Source organism: Acomys minous (assembly GCF_964271855.1).
Source record: "Acomys minous genome assembly, chromosome: 19".
Classification (NCBI taxonomy): domain Eukaryota; kingdom Metazoa; phylum Chordata; class Mammalia; order Rodentia; family Muridae; genus Acomys; species Acomys minous.
In genome coordinates, this window is record NC_140499.1 from 49,510,075 (window position 1) to 49,533,716 (window position 23,642).

Below are 23,642 nucleotides of genomic sequence, written 5' to 3' on the forward strand. Positions count from 1 at the left end.
CACAAATCCTTCTTGCTTCTCCTTGAACATGCAAAATATTACCTTAGCAGAGTACTAACTGCTTTTCCCCCCAACGTATCAGCATGAATAGTTTCTGCATTCCCTTCTCCTTCACAGGGCTGGGAAGATGGCTCAGTGGCAGGAGTGCTTATTGGTCAAGCATGAGGACCCTTAAAGGAACAGAGGCTCATCTGGCAGACAGTCTACAGGAAGTCTTCAGAGCTGAAAGGAAAATGTCCTGCCACATGGAAATCTCACACTATACATGCATGACTATATAGGTACAGGATTAAAAACTTAAAGCTGAGGAAATGAATAAATCCCCTAAAGAGATACAGAAAAATACAATGAAGCAGGTGAAGGAAATGAATAAAACGATCCAAGACACAAAAATGGAAATAGAAGCAAGAGAACAAACTGAAGGAAACCTGGAGGTGGAAAACCTAGGGAAGAAAACAGGAAGTACAGACGCAAGCATCACCAAACAAAATACAAGAAATGGAAGAGAGAATCTCGGGTGTAGAAAATATGATTGAAGAAATTGACCCACTGGCCAAAGAATGTGTTAAATCTAAAAATTTCCTGACACAAAGCATGCAGAAAAGTGGGAATACTATATAAGCACCAAACTCAAGAATAATAGAAATAGAAGAAGGAGAAGACTTCCACATCCAAAGGCCAAGTAACAAATAAAGGCAGACCTATCAGAATTACATCTGACTTCTCAACAGAGACCCTAAAAGCCAGAAGGGCATGGATAGATGTCTTGCAGACTCTAAAAGACCACAGATGTCAGCCCAGACTACTATACCCAGAAACATTTTAATCACCATAGATGGAGAAAACAAGATATTACATAACAAAACAAAATGTACACAATATCAATCCACAAATCCAGCCCTACAGAAGAAAATTGAAGGAAAAGTACAACAAAGAAAAACACAAGAAAGAAATAACTTCACAGTAGCAAAACCAAAAGAAGGGAAACACACACATACCCAACAACAACATCAAAATACCGGGAATTAACAATCATTGGTCATTAATATCTCTCAATATCAATGAGACTCAGTTCCCCCAATAAAAAGACACAGGCTAACAGAATGAATGAGAAACAGGATCCATCATTCTGTTGCATACAAGAAACACACTTCATCAACAAATATAAACACTGCCTCAGCATAAAGTGCTGGAAAAAGGTTTTTCAGTAAAATGGTCCCAAGAAGCAAACTGGAGTAACCATTCTAATAGCTAATATAATAGAATTTCATCCAAAACTAATCAAAGGAGATGAAGAAGGACATTTCATACCCATCAAAGGAAAAATAGACCAAGATGACATTTCAATTCTGAACATCTATACCCCAAATGCAAGTGCAACCCACATTCGTAAAAGAAACATTGCTAAAGTTTAAATCACATATCAAACATCACACATTAGCAGTGAGAGACTTCAACACCTAACTCTTACCGATAGACAGAAACTAAACAAAGAAATAATGAAACTAGCAGATGTTATAAACTAAGGGAGAAATAAAGAAAGAAATTAAAGACTTTCTAGAATTCCACGAAAATGAGGGCACAACATATCCAAACTTTTGGGACTATATGAAAGCAGTGCCCATCCCATTGGAGAAAGACAACCCCTGACACTATTTAATGATACTCTGCTGCTCTGCTTGCAGACAGGAGCCTAACATAACTGTCTTCTAAGAGGCTACACCCAACAGATTATGGAAACAGATGCAGATACCCACAGCCAAACAATAGGGGGAGCCCAGGGAGTCTTGTGGAAAGTGGGGGGAAGGACTGAGGGAGCCAGGAGGGTCAAAGATACTACAAGATCTACAGAGTCAACTAGCCTGGGCCCATGAGGGTTCACAAAGACTGAAAACCAACCAAAGAGTATACATGGGCTAGACAAAGGCCCCCAGCACATATGTAGCAGATGTGTAAGCTTCATGTGGGTCACCTAACAACTAGAGTTGGAACTGTCTCGGACCCTGTTGCCTATCTTTGGATTCCTTCCCCCTAAGTGGGCTGCGTTGTCTGACGTCAGTGGGAAAGGGTGCACCTAGTCCTGCTGGGACTTGACGTGACAGTGTGGGTTGGAACCCAGGCGGGGGCCTCTGTGGCAGAGAAGGGGAAGAGAAGATGAGGGGAGGGGTTTGTGAGGGGTGGAGACAGGGAGGAAAGGAGAGGGAGCTGTGATCAGCATGTAAAGTGAATAAACAAATTAATGAGAGAGGGGAAAAAAGAAGTTTCTGAGTTGTAGTAATAGAAGCAAACCTTATTCCAAAGGTCTATAGTATATATATATATATATATATATATATATATATATATATATATATATATATATATATATATACACACACACACACACACATACATATAGACATTATAGATCATATGTAGGAACCTTCTTAACTAGCTGTTGAACTTCATTCAGACAACTTCATCTATTTCAGGTTAACAATGAAGACGAGAAAAATGAGGATATAGGGGGTGCATGAAAGCAGGGAGAGAGGAATAGTTTCTAATCCTCGAAATTGATGTGGAGGTGTGTACAAATCCTCTTATGATGGACTAAGAACATGTTCTGGACTGAATGTAAAGTGCCCCCAACTGGCTCATGTATTTGATCACTTGGTCTCCAGCTGGTGGTAGTGTTTGGAGACTGTGGAGTTGTTAGGGAGCAGGGAAAGCTTCTGCCCCATTTGCTGACTGCTCTCTGCTTCCTTATTGCATGTACACTGTGCCTAATTGCCTTAAGTTACTGTCCTCTAGCCTTCTCTAGCATCATGGGTGGTACAATAAATTCTTAATTCTCTAAGTTGTTTGTTTGGGGGAATTTGATCACATCAACAAAGTATCTAATGAAGTCTAAAGGGCACATGAATTTTATAATGAAATAATGGAGCTATATTCTTTGCAACTGATGTGCTTGAAGCAAGCATAAAAGTAAATTTTCATAAGTCATCTCTAACATTTTTTAAATGAGAATTTGCCTCTATGGACACTTTAAGTGATTCTACTAAAGATGGAAAGCCTAAATTTCAGTATTCAGATATCAGGTCTTAAGTTGTTTCTATGTTACAAACAAATATTTATTGAGTACACACTATGTTCCAGGCATTTTTTCTGACATCTGGGACTACAACATGAACAAAACAGTTTTGCTTTGTTCTGTTTTGTTTTTAAATCTGCCTTGTGGAAAGTAATATTCTAAGCTAGATGTGGTCACACACACCTTTATTCCCAGCACTGAGGGAGGCAGAGGCAGGTAGATCACTGTGAGTTCGAAGCCAGCCTGGTCTGCAAAGTAAGTCCTGGAAAGCCAAGGCTGCACAGAGAAATCCTGTCTCAGGGGGAAATAAAGAAAGGAATATTCTGGTCTGAGAAAAGATATAGAAATAATAAATAATGAACAGAATAAATACTGTTTTAGATGGCAATTGAAAGAGCAAGCAACTGAAAGATATTCAAAGTGTGGCGAGCTGAGGATGCAGGTTTTTCTTCAGAGTGTAAGTGACATAAGGCCTCTTTAAAAAGGACCTATTGGAAGCTAACCTTGAAAGGATTATAGGTGTGGGGGGGGGGGAGGGAGAGAGAACAGATCCCAAGCATCCAAGCATGCTTGTGCTGAAAGACAGGATCAGAGGTCCGAGAGCCTGATCATGGCCAGCCTGGAGGGCAGAGTCTTGGGGAGACAGAGGAGGAAACTTTCTATAGGCCTCTAACTTGGACTTTTATTCACAGGGATGTGGGGAACCATTCGTTTGTTCTGAACATAAATGTGGTGGGAACTTTGTATTAACGAGACTGAATGGGACACAAGATATAATCTGGGTGTTGTGTAGCTATTTCCTCCAAATTGAAGCATTCCCTCTTGGAGGAAACAAGGAGGCTCAAGACTCAAGAGCTAATATAACGCAGGAGGCTCAGGAGCTCAGACAGTTAAAAAAAATCCACACTGCTCCTCCCCAGGGAAGCACACTAACAACTGCAGCAGAGAGGAGGCTTCGGCTAACAACTGTAGGTCACACAGGTAGGCTGTCTAGGAATACAGCTTTTGTGAGTCGATGCATGCTAGAGTAGGCTGTTTGCTGATGTAGCTGGCTTTTGGTCACCCATACTCATCAGTGTTGCCCCTCGTCCATGCTCATGTATGTAGCCCCAGCTATCCCACTGGACCCCTGAGCTAGCCCAAGGCAGTCAACATTCTAGTACAGAGGTGGGTGGGTAGGGTGGGCGTTCAGGAGCCCTCACTACTCCACTGTGGACAGCTGATGGCTTTTAGGAGAGGGATGGCCAGTTTTGTTTAAGGTTGTGGCTCTTGGTAGGTCAACTGCACTCAGGAGGATAGTCCCACACCTACAAATATACGGGTAGTACAAATTCAAGTTAGTAGGTAACTATAAAAAAAAAAAAGATGTGAGTTGGGAGTAGATCTGAGAGGAGTTAAGGGAGGCAATGTGAGGGTGGATATGCTAAAATACATTTATACAGTTATCAAAATTTAATAAAATATTTTTTCAAAAAGAAATTAAGCCAGGCAGCAAGTTGGTACTCACTGAGTAATTCTTTTTTTTTTTTTTTATGGGGCAAAATTTTTATTGCACTTAACCATAATAGACAAAATTTTAAACAAAAATCACAGCCAAATCCATTGCTAGCTGGCAGGTATGAGTCATTTATATATAAACAGTATTTTAAGACATGTTTTGTAAATAGAATGGTAAGCATTACAGTATATTAAGGCAATAGCACAAAAACTTTCAGAAAATATTATTAATCCACAAATGTACAATTCTTTCTACTAAATCCTAAATGTGAACTTTATCTCCATTCATATAGACTTTTAAGAGGAATGTTAAAATTCAACTTCAGAGCAAACTTCCGCTCCAACTTTTGACCTACGACAGCCTCTCTCATTTCACAGAAATGACCTTGTTGTCAGACGTTAGTCCTCACTGGCCACTGTCCTGCTCAAAAACACAAGATAACACACCTTCTCTTCTGCTGGAAAGCTCAAAGTTTAAAACTCCACCAGTTTTCTCGTGGGTGCAGTGAACTCTGCTTCGCTGATGCCATCAGTGTCCCCCTCTTCTGTAATTACAGGCGTACTCAGGCGTAAAGACCTTTCTTACTTAGGTTCATTCCGAACATTACCTTTGATGCTGGAAGACCTCTTCCTCCCTGCTGGTTCTGTTGCCTCTCTGGCTCTTCTTCTCTTAGTCACTTTGCCTGCACTTGTCCTGACCCAGAATCAGAAATGGAAGAGTCAAGGATGGTTTGGTGATGGGTCCTGGACTTGGATACCTGGGCCACAGCTGAATAGGCTTTGGCTTTTGTTTTTTTGTGTGTGTGTTTGTTTTGTTTTATTTTGTTTGAGAGGCGCTTTCTCTGTGTAGCCTTGCCTGTCCTAGACTCACTTTGTAGAGCAGGCTGTCCTCGAACTTGCAGCAATCCGCCTGCCTCTGCCTCCTGAGTGCTGGGATTAAAGGCGTGCGTTACGACACCTGAAAAGGTTTTGGCTTTTATTTTCATTAGAGACGCTGCTCTTTCACATCTCTCTGGCTCCTCTGAAGTGCCTTCACCACTCTCTTCTCCATCTTTAAGTTTCGGTCTTAAGGACAAATTCTTCCTGTCTCTGTGCTACTGCTGATGATCCAAAACTATGTCCTTAATGTTGTCAAAAAGTCCTTGACCAGGCTGGCATCAACTTGTCAGCTGAAATCGCATTATATATATGTTTTTTTTTTTTTGTTGTTGTTGTTGTTGTTGTTGTTGTTGTTGAGACAGGGCTGGGATTAAAGCTGTACGCCACCACGCCCGGCTGCATGCTTCATATTTTGATAGTGATTGTGAACATTCACCATTTCCTCTAAGACATTAGAAGTGGTAAGTTTCATCAGACGATCGTTTGGGTCCTTAAACTTTTGTGTCACTCCCGTTTGTTGAATTTTTTTCTTCGTTCTACACGAGAGCGGCTGAGGCATTGCTGGGAAATGGAACGCTCTGTGTGGCTGAAGCTTCCGGAAAACAAAATCTGCGTCGAAATGCTGTGCGTTTGTCTGGTCTTGCTGACATCTAATAACATCATCCCAGTCCTTGAGGGCAACTCTGATCTTTCGCATTGGGTGGTACAGCCCAAAGAGCAGATACAAAGCGCCAACTCTGTGATCTGGAAGGTGTACGGAGGCAAGAAATAGCGCCAAGCCAAAGCTAGAGCCTCTTTTGCAAACACGTTCTTTTTTCATTTTCTCATTTTGCCACAGAAGATGGTCGCGAACTTCATGCTGCGCCAGAGCTCTGCGAAGTCCTGGTTGAATCTCATGCCTTCCATCTCTTGGAAGGCGCTGAGCAGCGTCTTGCAGTAGGTCTGCAGGCCCAGCGGGGTCCCCAAGCCTGCAAGTGTTCCCACACCCGTGGGACGGGTCCCAGCGCCCGCAGGAGTCCCCATATTTCCTCCAGGGTGTCAGGGTCCCAAGGCCTTTCTGAGTTATTCTATTTACAAAAATTTGTAGGGGAAGCAAACTAATGGTCGTGGGCTAGTGTTTAACACCGCGGTAGGCTGTGGGAGGCAGCAAAGAAGAAGGGTTCCAAAGTGGCAGGGAGGTGGTGGCGCACACCTGTAATCCCAGCACTTGGGAGGCAGAGGCAGGCGGATCGCTGTAAGTTCGAGGCCAGCCTGGTCTACAAAGTGAGTCTAGGACAGCCAGGACTACAAGAGAAACCCTGTCTCAAAAAACAATAAACAAACAAACAGATAGATAAAGCGGCAGGGAGGTTCGATCCTCACTGGAAAGACCAGTGCACTACTTGTTTTTCCAAAAAGCCACTATGTTCTGTCCTCATGATTCAAGTAAGAAATATTATCTGATAGTTGATCAAAAACTCAAATCATATCTATATAAAAATCTAGAAACCTCCTGCTGGAGAGAATACAGTATTTTATCTAAGACTGGTTTAACTGATTTAATATGGTGCTTTCCAGTTGCAGATACGTAAAATCAGGTATGTATATATGACATGAGTCACTCTATCTAGAGAAACAAATGTAAGAGGGAAGAGCAAGAGGGAAGGTTAGCGATGGGAAGATAGAGTCAACACACAATACATACTTGTATGCAACACAGTAGTGTATACAGTGAATATGTAAAACATTTATTTAAATGTAAACAACTAAAACCCAACCGAACAAATGAAAGTTCAGACAAACAAAACACTTGTTGGCAGCAAGATCGTTATTACTTATGACAGGGATTCATGGAGGAGATTTTTTAGACACAGAGAATCCAATTTGCCTCTGCTAGCTGGATCTTACCTTCCCTACTTAATACACTTTAGCATCAAGACTTCATTTAAATGGTAGAAAATAAAGAAATTCTCAAGGACAAACAAAAAGACTCATGACAGGAAATTTCAAAAATACTTGAGAGAGAATGAAATTATCTTTTGCAAAAGCCAAAATACAGGCAGGTGGTAGTGGTGCACACCCTTGATCCCAGGACTCAGGAGACAAAGGCAGGCATATCTCTGTGAGTTGAAGGTCAGAGGTCAGCTTGGTCTACAGAGCAAGTTCCAGGGCAGCCAGGGCTGTTACACAGAGAAATCCTTTCTTGAAGGGGGGGTGGGGGGGGGGAGATTTAAAGGGCCATTTTGCCTGTATCTCTAGACATAATTAGATTCAAACCTGTACGCACGAGTGACATCAACATCAACATAAGCTTAGTTTTTTAAATTCTCACACAGTTTTAGAGGGCACAGACCTTTTCCTGATACAGACCTAGGGAGATTTATGTCCACCGACCTTTTCTGGAAACTTTGCCCTAAGTCTCAGGATGACTTTACAAAAATTAGAATGACTCACCTCTATTTGTCCTGTGAGAGCTCGGTCATACTTTTTGTTTGGCTAACTCCTAGACAGATTGATTTTATTTTATTTTTGTGGAAAGCCTTGTTTCCAAAGACATTTTGTATTTGCAATTTTGAAGACACCTTCCTGGGAATAAATACCCACTGTTTTTAAATGTTCCAGCAGGCTTAAAAAAAAAAAAAAGATTCTGTCAGGTGCCTTCCATAAATATCTAACTGCATAAAATGAGGTCATTCTGAGCTCAAATATCTTCCTTGCACAGATCGACTGCTTAAAATGAAGCATTAGGGATGGTACCCAGGGATTGCAGAGGCTCTGTTCTGACTCCAGTGTTAAAAGACTTCTTCTCAGAGGGTTAGTTTTACAAGAAGAGAACCTTATCTAGTATGTGAGGATGAGTGACCACCACAGACAGAGAGAGAGGGATGCACAGAAGTAAAGTATCAAAATACTTGAGTGGATGATTAGAAGTGCATTATAAAAGTAAGTCCAAGGGGATGGGGATGCGGTTCATTTGACAAAGCAATTGCTTGGCACACATAAAGCACTGGGTTCCGTTCCCAGTCCACAGCGCTCTGGAAGTAGAGACATTGGAGGCAAGAGAATCAGGAGGGCAAGGTCGTCCTTGCCCTCATACACAGTGAACTCTAGGTCTTAGATATACATGACACTTTGTCTCATACATTCAAAACAAACCTCGATGCAAATACGTCTGTCTACCTACCTATCTATTTAGCCATCCAACCATATGTGTATGTGTGTGTGTGTGTGTGTGTGTGTGTGTGTGTGTGTGTGTGGTGTGTATCATCTATTTATCTATCTACCTGCCTAATTTTTATCTAAGTGACAGGAAAGTAAGTAAAGTTGTCCTGAGGTACAGGAGGGAGGAATGAGAGAAGGGACAGTATCAGAGTATGAGTGGGAAGATACTGAATGTACAATCAGACAGACAGACAGGTGTCAATCATGGGGTGAGACTCATCAAGGTCAAATACAAGAGGCCTCTGTTACTTCCTTTAAGAAAGGGCATGGTCCTTCTAGCAGGTGTGGGTTTTAGAGGGGATTACCGGAGATTCTCAATGATGATCTAAGGATCCGGAGGATTTCTGGAAATATTTCTTTGAGCAGGCTTGAGTACTTAGTTCCCTCACACTGGCATGCACAGCAAACAGCTGTCTGTCTGTGTCAGCTTTACCTGAGTTCACCCAGGCTTTGAAAGGAAGCAGGGCTTCCCCTCCCCCAGGCCCTTTAAAGCCCCCCATACCCTGTCTCTGTCCAGACCTTTTCACTGTACTTCATTTCCACTGCATTGTGGGATTACTTATGAAAATGTCTGTCTCTATAATATGTGCGACTGTGTAGCCTTGAGTGGAGAACAATGTAATTTTCTGCAGAGTATTTATTGAGTGTGGACAGGAAGATGGCTTAGCTTGGTAAGGGTTTTGGTCACAGAGCTTGATGTTTCTGTAGAGAAGAAACATCTGTATATTGTCTTCTGACTTTCACATGTGCCGTGGTATACACATGAACATATGTGCAAGCACATACGAACAAACACACACACAAAATAAACAAGTCTTAGCATAAAAGAATGTTTAAGTGACCAGACTAATACATACTAAAGAATACCTGAGTCCAAAGAAAATCGCATGTCTTCCAGTCAAATTTTACCTCTGAAATTTAAATATGAAGAATATAGTTGGATACATATCCAGACAGAGTATATGAATTCAATTCAAATCAGCTTTAAACTTGATACAGCTCATTACTACCAACACAGCCATTATTATATTGTGCAACTTTTAGTGTTTTTATATGAACGGTAGAGAAAAAATTCTTCATCATCAAATATTTAGGATTTTTGAAAGAGATACAATAAGATCAATAATGAGATTTATTGAAAGCATATGACTAGATGATTAAAAAAAAGAAGACATATTACTTCTTTGAGTAAGTATATCAGCAGTCTAGTGAGACTTCCTAGTTTTCTTTTCAACTTTAATCCATACTTAGAACTCAGATAAAAATCCATTGAAGATAAGTTTAGGGAGAATAAAATGCATTAATCTAGGAATGAAAAACAAAAGGAAAAGGAATAGAAATGCAGACAGAAGTACATAGTGCCAAGAGATCATTGAATGAGGATTTGCAAGTGGTCTAAAGAAAATAGCATTGGCCAGAGCCAAGAGCTACCAGGCACTGAACAGCTCTGAGCAAAGGTCTAAAAAGTTGCACTTTTCTATGGAATAAAACTCAGTAGGTAGAGAGCTGAGTCACCAACATTCTTCCAATGCTAAAATTCAATAACACTTATTTGTAGTAGTGAAAAAGTGTGTATGTAAAGGGTAAAACTCAACTTACAAAGGATGAGTTTTTCTTTTTCTTTCCTTCTTTTTTAATGAATGGATGGATTTATTTAGCAGTAAGTTTGAAATTCTTGCTTTAAGCAAGTGTGCTGCAGTAATTATATCAGGAACAGACCATTTCCTACACTGTCAAATAGATAAAAGTTCCTTTGCACTTTCTTCAACACTAATTAACAAGTAGAGTCAGTCCGTGTTACTTTGATGCTGCTACTGAGTTAACCCCAGCTTCTTCTTCAGAGACTCAGATGGAGGACGGCATGGAGAGGTAGCCTGAAGTACATAGATGGACCACTGTAGTGCAGTCAGAGCGCCAATCATGACGATTTGGGCGAGGAAGTCTCTTCCACCCACCTCTAAAGCCAAGTCTCTGCCCTTCTCTTTATTCAGCACAGAGACCACAGAATCAGCAGGCTGAGAAACAATAGCACAGAAGACTCCAGCTATGTAACCTGCCACATATATGTCACAACCAGCTGCTCTGCCTTTGTGCATTCACTTCAAGGCTTAGTAGCCACAAATTTGTACAAAGGCATCAACAGCTCGTTCAAAGTGGGCGAACTTCCTCACGGTGTATGAGATCTGTTTCATCCACAGAGGAGCCACATCCTTGTAGAACTCATTTAAGCCTTCATCTTTAGGTATTTTGGGAACAGCTGCCCTCAATGTGTTGGCATAGCCAGGCTGGGTTTGAATTTAAACTTTAGCAGCTTCCACAGGACCCAGGGCAATGTCAGCAAAGAATTCAGCACCGGCAGAAGCAGCTAACTACAGTGATGTGCGCGACAGACATGTGTTTTCCTCACCAAGTATGTTGCTATGTAAGGCTGTGAAGACTTCATAGAAGTCAAGTTTTCAGAGGCCTTGCGTGGAATAGCCAATCAAAGTTGGGCCCATCCTTTAGCAAAGCCACGAACACCATCTTCTTTCAGTGTGATGGAGAAGCCATTTGATATTCCCTTGTACTTCTGAGGGGCCAGGTGGCATTTTACTAAGCCCAGGGGAACAACAGCAGTGTGTGTCAGCCTACAACTTAAGATCCCACCAACGCTACACGGTTCATAATACTTCATGGAGCCAAATTCATGACTGTACTCTTGGGGCGTGGGGGGTGGGGAGCTGTGGGGACCTGATGTGTCACTATGCACCAGCTGCAGGTGTGGCTCATTGAAGGGGTTCGCCAGTGCCAGGTGCGCCAAGATAAGAACATCCTCCTAAGATGGTGAACACCCAAGTGCTTGCTGGGCAAGGCTGCGGCTCACCAACGGTGGGTTTTTCAACTTAAAAACTGTGTGGAAAAGTTGGGAAGGGCCTGTCCCAAATTTTGATCACTTCTCAGGCCAGCAGTACCCTAGCGATGTTTCTGGAAGCTGAGAGATGAAGTTCTCTGTCTCAGTCATTGTTCTATTGTTGTGAAGGGACACTGTGACCAAGGCAATGTATAAAAGAAAGAACTTAAATGGTGGCTTTGCATAAAGCTTCAGAGGGTGAAGTCCATGGTCATCCTGGTGGGGACCTTGGTGGCAGGCAGGCAAGCCGGCCTGGTGCTGCGGCAGTGGGTGAGAACTTACATGCTGAGACCATAACCTTGAGGCAGAGAAAGTGAAACAGCTAACTGGGAATGGTTCGGGCTTCTGAAACCCCAAAGCTCCCCCATGGTGACACACACCCTCCACGAAAGGACACACCCAGTCCCAAACAGTTTCACCAAGTGGATAGCGATTATTCAAATATCTCAGCCAAGGGGGCTACTCTCATTCAAGCCACTGCACTCCCAGTCAGTCACATGGTCTCCAGGGTGAATGACAGATACTCAGCAGCAATGTCCTGTTTTGCTCAGCTGTGATCTGGGGTGGGTGTGTTGAATGCATTATTGACCAGTGATGGTCTCAACTTGTGCATCAAGCAGGGGGTGTACCTACAGTAATACCAGCCAAAGCAATGAAATGATTCAATTCAAACTGGCTTGAACATTCCCAATGACTTACATTTGAACAGGAGAGGAAAATCTAGTTTAGCAGAACACTGAAGGTTCTGGCTGTTAGAAAAGGGCTGGTGACAAAGGAAGACAGTTTATTTTATTTTTTTATTTATCACTTATGATTTTCAATAACTTGAAAACTACTATCTATTAATATACTCTAAGACTCATTCCTAAAGCACCACTTGAATTGTCTATTATAGTATATACTTTCTGTGTTATACTTTTTATGTGGTTATATATAAAATATATTATAATATATAACATATTATAATTAATATAACATAATATATAATATGTATCACATTATTCTTTTACTGCTAAAGAATAATAAAATGGTAGATGCATGCAAATGTAACCATTCTAGTGGATGAATGGCTTTTCTTAGATTTCCTTTTTCTTAACTACAAGTTAGTCTTCTCATAAAAACTCTTCTACACACTGTGTCATACGTTAGTTTCTGTTGCTGTAGTAAAATACCCCGACAAAAAGCAGCCTTTGGAATAAATGGGTTTACTTTATCTTATAATTCCACTACTGTAAAAAGTCAAGGCCAGAACTTTAAACACATTTATAGTCAACATGGGTGGTGGGGGTAGAGTCTATACAGTAGATATTTCACCTTTATTTCACCTTGTTTTTACACGGACAAAAAGTAAATTAGAATTTCTCAGGGAAAACAAACTATCATCCACCAGAGATCTGTTCAGATTCTTTATCACCTTGTCACTATGAGGCTAAACCTACTTGCAGATGAGTGTCCATTATTTAGAAGAAAAAAAAATGTCCTTTAAAACACACTTCAGTGGTAAGCACAATAAATTATACTTCCATGGTCCATTTCAGTGTGTATACAAAGAACTTTTATGCCCAATTCACTCTAATTAAGGGGGGGGATAAGTAAGATGATAATTAGAAATTATGGCTATCTGCTCATTAGAGGATCTTGAACCAATCTTGAGCTATTAGCTCACTTTATATTTATAGTACTTAAAATGCAATTACTTAAAAACCATTACATTTGGGGGCAGTGAGTCAGTATGATTTAGGTCTTCTTTTATCGCTTGCAGCTTCTGCTTAAACTACTTCTTATGGCAAATTTGGGTCACTGAGAACATGAGGAAGAAAACTGGCTACTGTCCTCAAATTTGCCCTTAAATCATTTATGCAGAACGTCACCCAGATCGTAAGGCTGCATTGATGTAAGTAAGAAAGACAGCACAATATGCAGTTAATATTCATGTTTGCCTCATGCATCCTTCCTTTAGAATTTTGAGGATGCACTCAGTAACTTTCTGTTTGACATTGTAAAGGAGTCACTATTGAGTGCTCAGTTTAGTAACAATAAATGTATGGCTCCTTTATTTCTTATTCGATGACGAAACGAAAATTACTGTACTTGCAAGTAGTCCAGTTCTTCAGTGCCACAGATTTATGAACCAAGAATCCTCCCAACCTGAACCAAAGCAACGAGCCAGGGAACACACATTGAGTAATTATCGAAAGGAAGATGGCAATCAGCATTTTATGCAGGCAAACAAAAAAATCTGACAGTTAGCTTTACCCCAGAAATTAATACATTCACCCAATATAAAAATAGTAGAAAGTATAAATAAACGCTTTCTATAATGGTTTGACTTGTTTCCTCAGGACATGTGTTGGAAAGTCAATTACCAATGCATTAGGTATAAATATCAAGACACTTTAGGGTAAGGTTTCCAGGACCATCTGTAGCATAAAGCATTCCCTGGCTGGGATTTCCTACAAATGCTGTGCTCCTCAGGCCTGCAGCTGCAGCTCAAAAGGGCCCAGGTTTAGCTCCAGAAATCACAAGCCATAGACTTGGCAACACCTACAAAGGGCTTATTTTACACGTGTGCAGAATACAAGAGCTGTGGATTCACAGCAGTGACTCTTGGATTTTAAGAGTCACATAAAAAGGCCTGTTTCAAAACTTACTCCAAGGGCACAGTCAGAATCGAGGGACCTCACTAAAGAAGTGCCCAGTGGAGTCAAAGACTGAAACACGCCATGAGTCCCCAGATCTGTGGAGCTACAGGACACTAACGTAGCCTACGAAAGCTCTAGTACAAGACTCCAAACAAATGAACTCTGAGCCCTCCAAAGTCATGAAGATGAGGCCACAGGATGCCTTGTGGGTCCAAAGCTCTTGCCAGTGTGTCCAGGATGCTAGTCGTAACATCAAAGGAGATTAGACACCAACTTTAATTTCATTTTGCTTCCGTTGTTGGGTTTTGAATTTACACAGGACTGACTATTGTCTGATTTTCCTTCTGGCGTAGGAGTGTTTATTTACCATTGTATTCTGTAAGCAGGTAACTAGTTTAAATGCCAGAGGCCCACAGCAGGACAAAAATATTCCCTAGAACAACTTGTGCACCAAGAGTCTTGTCTGGTCTTGATTTAGATGAAAGCATGAACTTTGAGCTTTTGAATTGACGCAGTAAGGTCCTAAAGACATCAGAGACTATCACAGTGAGATGAAGGCATTTTGTCTGTGAGAGGACATGAGCCTGGAGTGTAGAGGGCAGGATTATATTATTTTAGTTTTTCCACCAAAGCATGTAATGGACAATTAATCCTGAGTTCTAGAATAGTAAGAGGCTGCAGACTCTGTCATTATTTGTTTGTTTATGTTCTCTGTCTCCTCCCCCTTAAGTCCTTCTCCCTGGCCTCTTTTCTTCCCTCCCCTTCCCCACTCTCTCCCTTCCCCACCTCTCTCCTCTGCCTTCCACGGCAGCACACTATAGCATGAAGTTCCACACTAGATGTGGGCCCCTCAAAACTTTTCAGCCTCTAAAACTGTATGAAATATTTTGTGTACTTTATAAATTACCCAGCCTCAGGCATGCACACACACAAAAAGATGAAGATGCCTTTGGGTTTAAAGGTAGTCATCAAAATACTGACAGAACTCTGTAAATCAGACCGTTACTGAACATATCGGAGGAAATGACAGATATTCGAGAAATAAAAAAATGAGGCCAGCGCTCACAAAGAATTCCTCTAAGGCAGAAAAGACAGCTCTTGCATTATCAATATTCAGAATGTGTATGGCATTTATGTACACGGGCGAGGACAATATTTCTAGCAATTGTCCAGAGTTTCATGACTCAAAAAGGATCAGAGATAAAATATATTAAAATATATTAATATTTTCTAGCCTAGTGTTTCATTAGGAATGCACAAAATATTTTTAATTCTTTTAACTTCAGAACCAAGAAACAGGATGCTATGAATTTAAGTGTTTCTTTCTTTCTTTTTCTTTCTGAGATAGGGTTTCTCTGTGTAGCCCTGGCTGTCCTAGACGTGCTTTGCAGACCAAGCTGGCCTCGAACTCACATTGATCCTCCTGCCTCTGCCTCCCTGAGTGCTGGGATTACAGGTGTGTGCCACTGCACTTGGCTTCAGTTTTCATTCTTCATTTAAATATGTTTACAAAATATCACTATCAGATAGAAATGCATATGACTAACACTTCACTAGAAAAGCAAAACAGCTTTCCTCAAATATTAATAATGCATGAATAAATTTCCTGCAAGATTTATGTTGTTTGCCATGATAAGCACAAGACAGAACCAACTCAGGGCTATGATTAAAATCTCTCACTTAACACTTCCAGTGAGGAAAGCAAAATAATATTAAAATTTGGCTTTTTAATGGTTCCACTTTCAGAGTGACTATTTTTGGAACTCTGAAAAAGAAATTTTGTTATTAAATATATCAACTTAGTGCCAAGATAAAAAGCGTTTACAACTGATATGTTATTTGTTCTTTTCTCCCGACACTGAATAATGTGTTGAGTAAGTGTGGACATTTAAACCATAAGGAAACACTATTTCTGTTGTCATCTCACTCTTGCCATAACTTTGCTAAAATTTAAACTGGAAATAAGATACATAAATCAAAGCAGCAATGCGGGATAAGAAGAAGATCTATTTTTTTTTTCACTTTGTTCTGTAAATAAAATCTAACAGAAGTCCCAGCTCTTTGAAGATGCATTGACAAGCCTTTCCTTCTTAACCCTTTCCACCTTCTAAATGTGTCTACGGTCATGAACCAGGGTTCTGACTTTAGACTGTAATGTTAATATCATGAGTCTACATTTTCTATCGCTGATTGGCTTTTTTGTTTTGTTATTGTTTTGTTTTGTTTTTGCATCCAATTTTTAGAAGAAAGAAAAAGACCAATGTCTATTAACAAGGCCAGTTAAGTGTTATGCCCAGGGGAAAATACACAAGGTGCTGAGTCTTCACATCTGACCTACAGTAACACAACATGAGAACCAATGTTTCTGATAACAGCCTTGCTTACTTCCAATCACACAAAGTAATTAATATTGCTTCTAAGGATTTTTCACTAAGAATTGAAAAAATACATACACCACTTTCAATATAAACTCAAATGCAACAGAATTATTTAAACACTGAGAACAGAAAACATCCAGGAACAGAAGGTAGTGTGTTTATTATTTCACACAGATACCTAAATTGACCAGGATATTCCTTTTTTTTTTTTTTCACTGCTCTACTAAATTGAGTTTTGTTTCTTGGATGGTCAGAATCTCTGAGTAGAGTGAATTAATGACAAGAACAGCAGGCATTCAAAGATTACTCCAAAATATTCAGCATGAGTCGGCATGTATTATAATATGCTAAACTGGCTTTCTTTGGGGAGATCTTAAGTGGGTCATTACAGTTTTATGGTATCTATTGTACTTTCCAAGCTACTCCCATTTAAAATCATTCCACCTAATGGTTGGAGTTCAGCCATTCAAGGGCAATTTATAAGGCTCTAGAATATGAAGATGAGGTTCCTAACTTGCTGGGCATTCCTAAGGTAGATGTCTGTTAGCTTGATTTTTTTTTCCTCAGTTGTAGATTATCAGCTATAAGTAGCAGGCTGACTGACATTTTTATCACGTGAAATGTATAGTGTTGGAGCTCTTACAATATCCAGAACTCTAGAAAAACAAGAACCATCTTTATCTTAGTAAAAAGTGGTACAGGCTAGGTGGATAGGAAGCTTGCCAAAGGTTATATGCTGTTATATACATATATTATATTATTAGTATATATCATCAATATCAATATATTAATGTGTTATAAACATGTATGTATGTAATATATATAATAAAGTACAAATTTGAACTCAGGTTTACATATATTTTAAATATTGGAGAAGCATGTAATTTCTTTACTTTCCTGAGCTAGGCCTTCAAACGAAGGCTTCAGTAAACTCTGAAGTAATATATCTTGCCAAATATAGACTCAAAGATAAACTAAAAAAGAAATACACGTAGAAACTCAGAATGGATCACTATTCTTACTATTCTCATCCAATAACTCAGTTAATGAACTTGTCAGCTTTTCCACGCATGGTGGTGGAAACTTCTAAGATGTATAAGGCCCCTCCCCAGGATGATGTACAAGGCCCCTCCCCAGGATGATGGACGCAGTGAACGAGTGGAGGAAGACTCTGGCCACCTCAGCTGCTGGGGAAAGCCTAGCTGCCTGGAGGATACCCTTTGACCTATCTAGCTGCCTGCCTGCAAATCGTACTGAGAACTTCCAGGCTGACGCTTTTGTGAATCATTGCTAGCTTTGGGGCAGGCTTTTCACTGAGGTAGTCGCTTTTGAGCTGTTCCTGTTGCTGAAACTCCTCATGCATACTCCTGTACATAATTCCAATGAACTCACTGGTGAACAAGTTGGGCTTAGAATTGTTACCTTGGTCCGTCGTGGGTTTGCCATCTGCAGGGAGTAGGACAGGCATGTGCCCTGCCTCTCCAGGAAAAGTCTCACACTACAGTTGGTTTTGTTATAATTTTTTTTTTATTTTATTTTTTTTTTTTAGGATGGATCTTCTCCTACAGCCCAAATTGGCTTCAAATTCATGATCTCCTGCCACAAGAAAATTCCTGTGACAAGAAACCAACTGTACTCCTTCTTGGCAGTGCCTACTTTTGTCATTTTGGACATAGACTTTATAAGCTTTTACATGCAAGGCTCTGACTCATTGTGTAACCCACAATAGACACTCAGTGAATTCCAGCTGAATTTAGAGTAAGGCAAGACCAGAGTCTCAACACTGTCCCCAGGGCACGAGGTACTAAAGAATGAGAACTGTCACATTCTTAAGAGAGGTAGTCATTGTGACACATTCTGATGGATGGAAAAACTGGACCAAGGGAAAGCCAGGACAACACAGCAGCAGAAAGTGGGCCAACCCTGAGATGAGACTGCTTGGGCAGCTACCATCTAGGAAGGCAGGCGGGTGACCCAATTCAGCTCCACGACCAAAAGAAAATGCTGACTTCGTTCGATTTTACTCCCAAATGCGTCACGGTGAAGACCCTGAGAAAACATGTGAAGGAATGGGAAAGTTTAGGTAATTATTGGACGGTGTAGAAGTTTAATTAAAAAAATTCCTTCCTCTGAGTGTTCTGTTGACTTTGCGGACCTGCTGTGACCAGTAGATCCTCCTACAGAAAACACTTATGGCTTTATTCTCAAGGCCTGGGATGCTTGCGCAACATTATTGTTATAATGGGCAGGGAGAGGCTAAAGTGAAGTTTGGCAGTTAAACAAGCTTCCATTCTCTGAAGATGAAAACGAGCCCAGTTTCATGGCCAGCCCTGAAACAAGAAAAGACCCCTGGTACCACAGTGAAATTCAACTAGTGTGGTTCCTGTGTTGCTACTTTTCTCCTCGCTGTAACTAATTACCTAACAAGTTCAACTTAAGGATGGAAAGGTTTAGTGTGGCTCAGTGTTTGAAGGAACAGCCAGTCATGGCACATTAGTGGAAACAACAGGGAAATAACGCAGCTGGTCACATTGCGTGAGCAGTCAGGAAGAGAGAGGGGAGGGACAAATGCCGGTACTGCCCTTGCTTGCTCCTTTTCACTCAGCCCAAGGCACCAACCCATAGGATGGAATGGTTGTCACACTTCAGCTAACCCAAGCTAAGTATTGTCTCAAGTTGACGATCAGTACTGACCATCACAGCCCTTCACACTCTTTGGGAAGAACAGTGCTTTACAGACTAGTATTGTGGTCCAGTCCTACACTGCAGGATCCAAAAGCAGAGCATCCCTGTTGAACAAGGGGCCAAGTTTTATGGATGCTGCTTCCTAAGGCACTTGCCAATAGTCATCAGGTTAGAGGATAAAGTTCAGTTCACGCTGGAAGGGAATTAAGGGAGGAGGAAATGAATTGCCAAGAAGCATGCTGTCCCTAACTTACTCATCTACTCTTTGTACCAAGTCTATGAGGAACACATGATATTTTTAATGAAAGTCAGACGATTCAACAATTGCTTAGAATAAACAACTGAACATGGCGGTGCTATGAAGTTGCCTTTTTCCAAAGCTGACGATATTAATCAGAGACAAAAGGTAAAACAGAAAACTTTAATAAGCATATATCCTATCTGTGCGGGTCTCTGCAAACACCAACAGCAGCAGCGGACTGTTAACCCAGGGGAAACAAAAAGGAAATTTGATTCAACATGTCTTAGTAGCCAGTGTGAGTCTATTTAACGTGCAACACAAGTTGGAAAGAAAAAATTCTGGGTGATAATTAACTCAGGTTCCTTGTGCACAATAAAGGTTAAAACACAACTATATCAAAGCTCTTTGGAAAGTACATGTGACACCTTCCGTAAAGATAGCTTCTATAGATCGACTGAAAAGAGAAACTCGTGCTAAGGGTCTGTGGGAGGACCTGGTGTGGTGGCAGACCTGCAGAGACTGCAAAGGTCACCGGACTATAAACTATACCCACTCCCTCCCTGCTGGGCAGAACACAGGTGATCCATCATCTCTCCCTTTGAAGAGACCGCCCTGTGTGTTTAGCATTCCTGGTTTCCTCAGTGCTTTCTCTGCAAGCACAAGTACCTCTGTGCCTCCTAGATCTGTCTGCTAAATGAAGGTTTTAAAAGACAGAAAAAGGAGACTCTAAACCCACGCACACACGAATAAGACAAAAAGGTGAGAGGAGTCTCTGGTGGTGGGTTTGGGAGCTCCTGGAAGTGGGAGGGATAGATATGATCAAGATAGGTTGTGTGGATTATGAAATTCTTAAGTTAAAAAATTGTACTAAAAAAAGAAATGAGCTGTACATCAGTGTAAAGCGAAACACAAATAGAGAAACTAGACACTACATTTCCCCTAACCTTATTTCTTGAAAGAAACTTGGAGGAGTAGTTTTGTGGTTTTGTGTGTTCTAATAAATCGTTGCATCAACATATGTTATTTGACTTTCTTTTTTTTTGTTTTTCTATCCAGTGTTATTTGACTTTCGAGTCCATGGCTACAGCAGGTGGAATCCCATCACGTAAAGAGAGATCATTACGAGAAGTTGGCGAACACACAGAGCAGTGTTAAAATCACCCCACAGAGATTTAATTCTAAAGGCACACTGACCTAGGGATGTCTAAATATGAACAAAGTGCTCTCTGCATAACGAACCTTTATTATAATGAGACACTTTCACATATAAGCCAACCCTTAATAACAAATGAATTGCAGGAGGTAACACCATCCCTGATCTCCAGTTGAACTACATGGCTATAGTAATAAAAACAGCATAGTATTGGCACAAAAATAGGAATATTAACAAAGGGAAAAGAATTGAAACCCAAACATGAGTCTACACACCTGGGGAAACCTGATTTCCTAATAAAGGCAGAAATACTGGAAAACAGACAACAGGCAAAGAGTGAGAGAGTTTGAACAGTCATTCCCACAAGTAATGTCTCCATCAAATCCCTCCCCTCTTACTTCAGGCTACCCTACTGAAAGGGTAGCAGAAAGAATGGCAGAGTCAGAGGGTAAGGAAAACAAGACTGAACACAGCAAGACCAAAGCCCATATGAACTCACAGAGACAATAGTATCACGCACAGGGCCAGCAAGTGTCTGTACAAAGACCTGCAATGAGAAATGGACACATGCCACTACCTGTAACCCTGAAACTACCTCAACTTGCAAGTGAAAACTTTTCTACAACAGAGTTTCACTATGGAAACAAACTACTCTTCAGGGTAGACAGACCTTATGCTCACCAGTAGATAGCTAACAGAAAACAAGCTCAGTGACATCTTTGAAGAGTCTTTTTCTCATAATGTTGTATCAAGGCATCTTTTTAAACCTTCTGTGTCCTTTCAGTATATATTACAGCTTCCAGTTTTGTATTTTTCTGGGAATCTTGTGGTTGCAAACATGTGTATCTCTGTATCTATATGTGTGTCTTGTGCTTTTTCTTTGTTCCTTTCTGTTCTGTCCTATTCTAATTCGTTTGTTTTTGTTTTGTCTTACTATATGTTATTATTACTTGTTTATTCTCTAATGAAAAAAAGAAAAAGGTGGATCTTTATAGGAGTGGAGATAGGAAGGAACCGTCAGTTATGGGCAGGAAAAATATCTAGGATATATGTATGAAAAAAATCTATTCTCAATAAAAGAAAAAAGAAAACCTTAGAATGAAAAAAGTAAAACTGAGCTAAAATGTAAACCTATATACATATATTTATCAAAAGCACTAATTGCTTAGCCTACTTTAGACATTATTCTAAACTTGATCCCTGGAATGTTGGAGATGAAATACCAATCTTCCACACTGAGCCCTTTCAACCTCGTGAAAATAAGACAGGCAACAAATAAGATGGCCTTATCAAAATCCCTGAGTTAGGACCACTCAGAAAGGCTACTTTTAGACTTATGGGAGGCCAAAAGTGCATAAAGTAACAAATGCAGTACTTTATGCTATATGAAAGAACTATGGTTTGGAATAGTTGTTATGACGCAATGGATCATTCAAGCTTCCTTTTCAAGGAAAGGCCTGTGTGGTCCATATCTGAGCAGAGGACCAAGAGATTAATGATTTAACACTTGACAGACTACACAGTAGGTCTTAATTTCTTGAGAAGGACATGCACTAAGAAGAGCATGAAATAACTGGCAGATTCCTGTTGAGGGAATCATGGTGTTAAAGGGAAACAATCCAGGAAAAGTAGAATAAACTAAAATTTCGAAGAGACATGAAAAGTTGCAGACTCATTTTATGTCTGTAACCAATTGTTATAAAGTCGTGGGCTGCTATGTGGGAAGTAATGGAGACAAACAAACCATGTGGACACTGGCTCTCTTAGTCTAGTCAGGGAAGTATCATATTTGTCTCTCATTAACTCAGAGGAAAGCCTGAAAAATAGGGGAGCTGGCTCAGACAGTAAACTGCTTGCCTTCCAAGCTCAAAGACCTGAGTTAAGTCCTGAAAACCTAGGTAGACAAGCTAGGAATCGTTGCTCAGATCTTGTTTGGGCAGCCATTTTATTGTGACTTCATGGGTAGCTTTCTTGACATATCTAGACTAAGAGACAACATGTGAACAAGGGAACAGGGGAACCTCATGGGTCTTCCAACCCAGACAGAGAACTACAGGCAATGAAATGCTGAGAACAGAAGAAATAATTCTTGCCAGCGAAGAGTCACCCAAACTGGTTATCCAGTGCCAAGTGGTCAAGCCTGAAATTGTATACATACAAGTAACATCATACAGACTGAGCAGGTTGTCTGTGTGCGTGTGTGTGTGTGTGTGTGTGTGTGTGTGTGTGTGTGTGTGTGTGTATTAAAGACAAAAAGTCCATGAATCTGAGAGAGAGCAAGAGGGCACATTGGATGGGTTGGAGTATGGAAGAGGAAGAGGAAATGATGGAATTATATTTTAATTCACATATTTATTAGGAGGAGAAAGCCAGGTATGGTGGTGCTTGGTTTTTATTTCAGCACTAGGGAGCCAGAACATGCACATCCCTGAGGTTCAGTGACCAGCTAGCCTGGCCTACTTAACAAGTTCCAGGCTAGAGAAAGATACCATCTCATACATAAGACAAGGTCAATGACGTCTGAGGAAGGACTCCTGAGATTATTCCTTGTCCTCCACATGCCAGTTTCCCCTAGACCAACATACAAAACCTTATCAATAAAAATACTTCAGCTTGGTAGGATGCAACCTACCCATTATATTAATACATATTAATTACATAAAATAATGGGCTTTATCCAGACATTTACATGCATGCATATGACACATCAAGGTTTTAAAGGAAGAGCAAATATAAATTATATGAAGATCTTATTCGGTAGCATCTATCCAGTCAAAAGGTTCTAGTTTTGCAGTGGCTCAATCAACAAGAAATTCCTAGGCAGTGTTGGTATTGGAGGTCCCTCAGTGAGGCACACAAACAAACAAGCAAAGGAGTTCTAGACATGGTAGTGGAAAAATCATCTATTGCAATTAAAATGTTGCAGGGCGTAGAAAGGAAGACCTCTGTGTGGAAAAGGATTAAAGAGGAGTGTTTTCTTTGGTGTCTGTTCTAATTGGTACCGTA

The 23,642-nt window shown here is 40.5% G+C and overlaps 1 protein-coding gene and 2 pseudogenes across 5 annotated transcripts in view; all 3 read right to left on the reverse strand.

The window, feature by feature from the left end:
• The window catches only part of GOLIM4 (golgi integral membrane protein 4), an 86,120-nt gene that overhangs the window by 40,906 nt on the left and 21,572 nt on the right, over positions 1-23,642 (reverse strand). The window lies entirely within an intron of this gene.
• Positions 5,136-6,469, reverse strand: LOC311590368 (snRNA-activating protein complex subunit 1-like; annotated as a pseudogene). The gene is made up of 3 exons (XR_014783586.1): positions 5,837-6,469; positions 5,526-5,736; positions 5,136-5,336 (listed from the first exon to the last, which is right to left on the reverse strand). The product of XR_014783586.1 is annotated as an snRNA-activating protein complex subunit 1-like (transcript).
• Positions 10,459-18,025, reverse strand: LOC311590200 (solute carrier family 25 member 3-like; annotated as a pseudogene). Its single transcript has 2 exons — positions 17,812-18,025; positions 10,459-11,499 (listed from the first exon to the last, which is right to left on the reverse strand). The product of its transcript is annotated as a solute carrier family 25 member 3-like (transcript).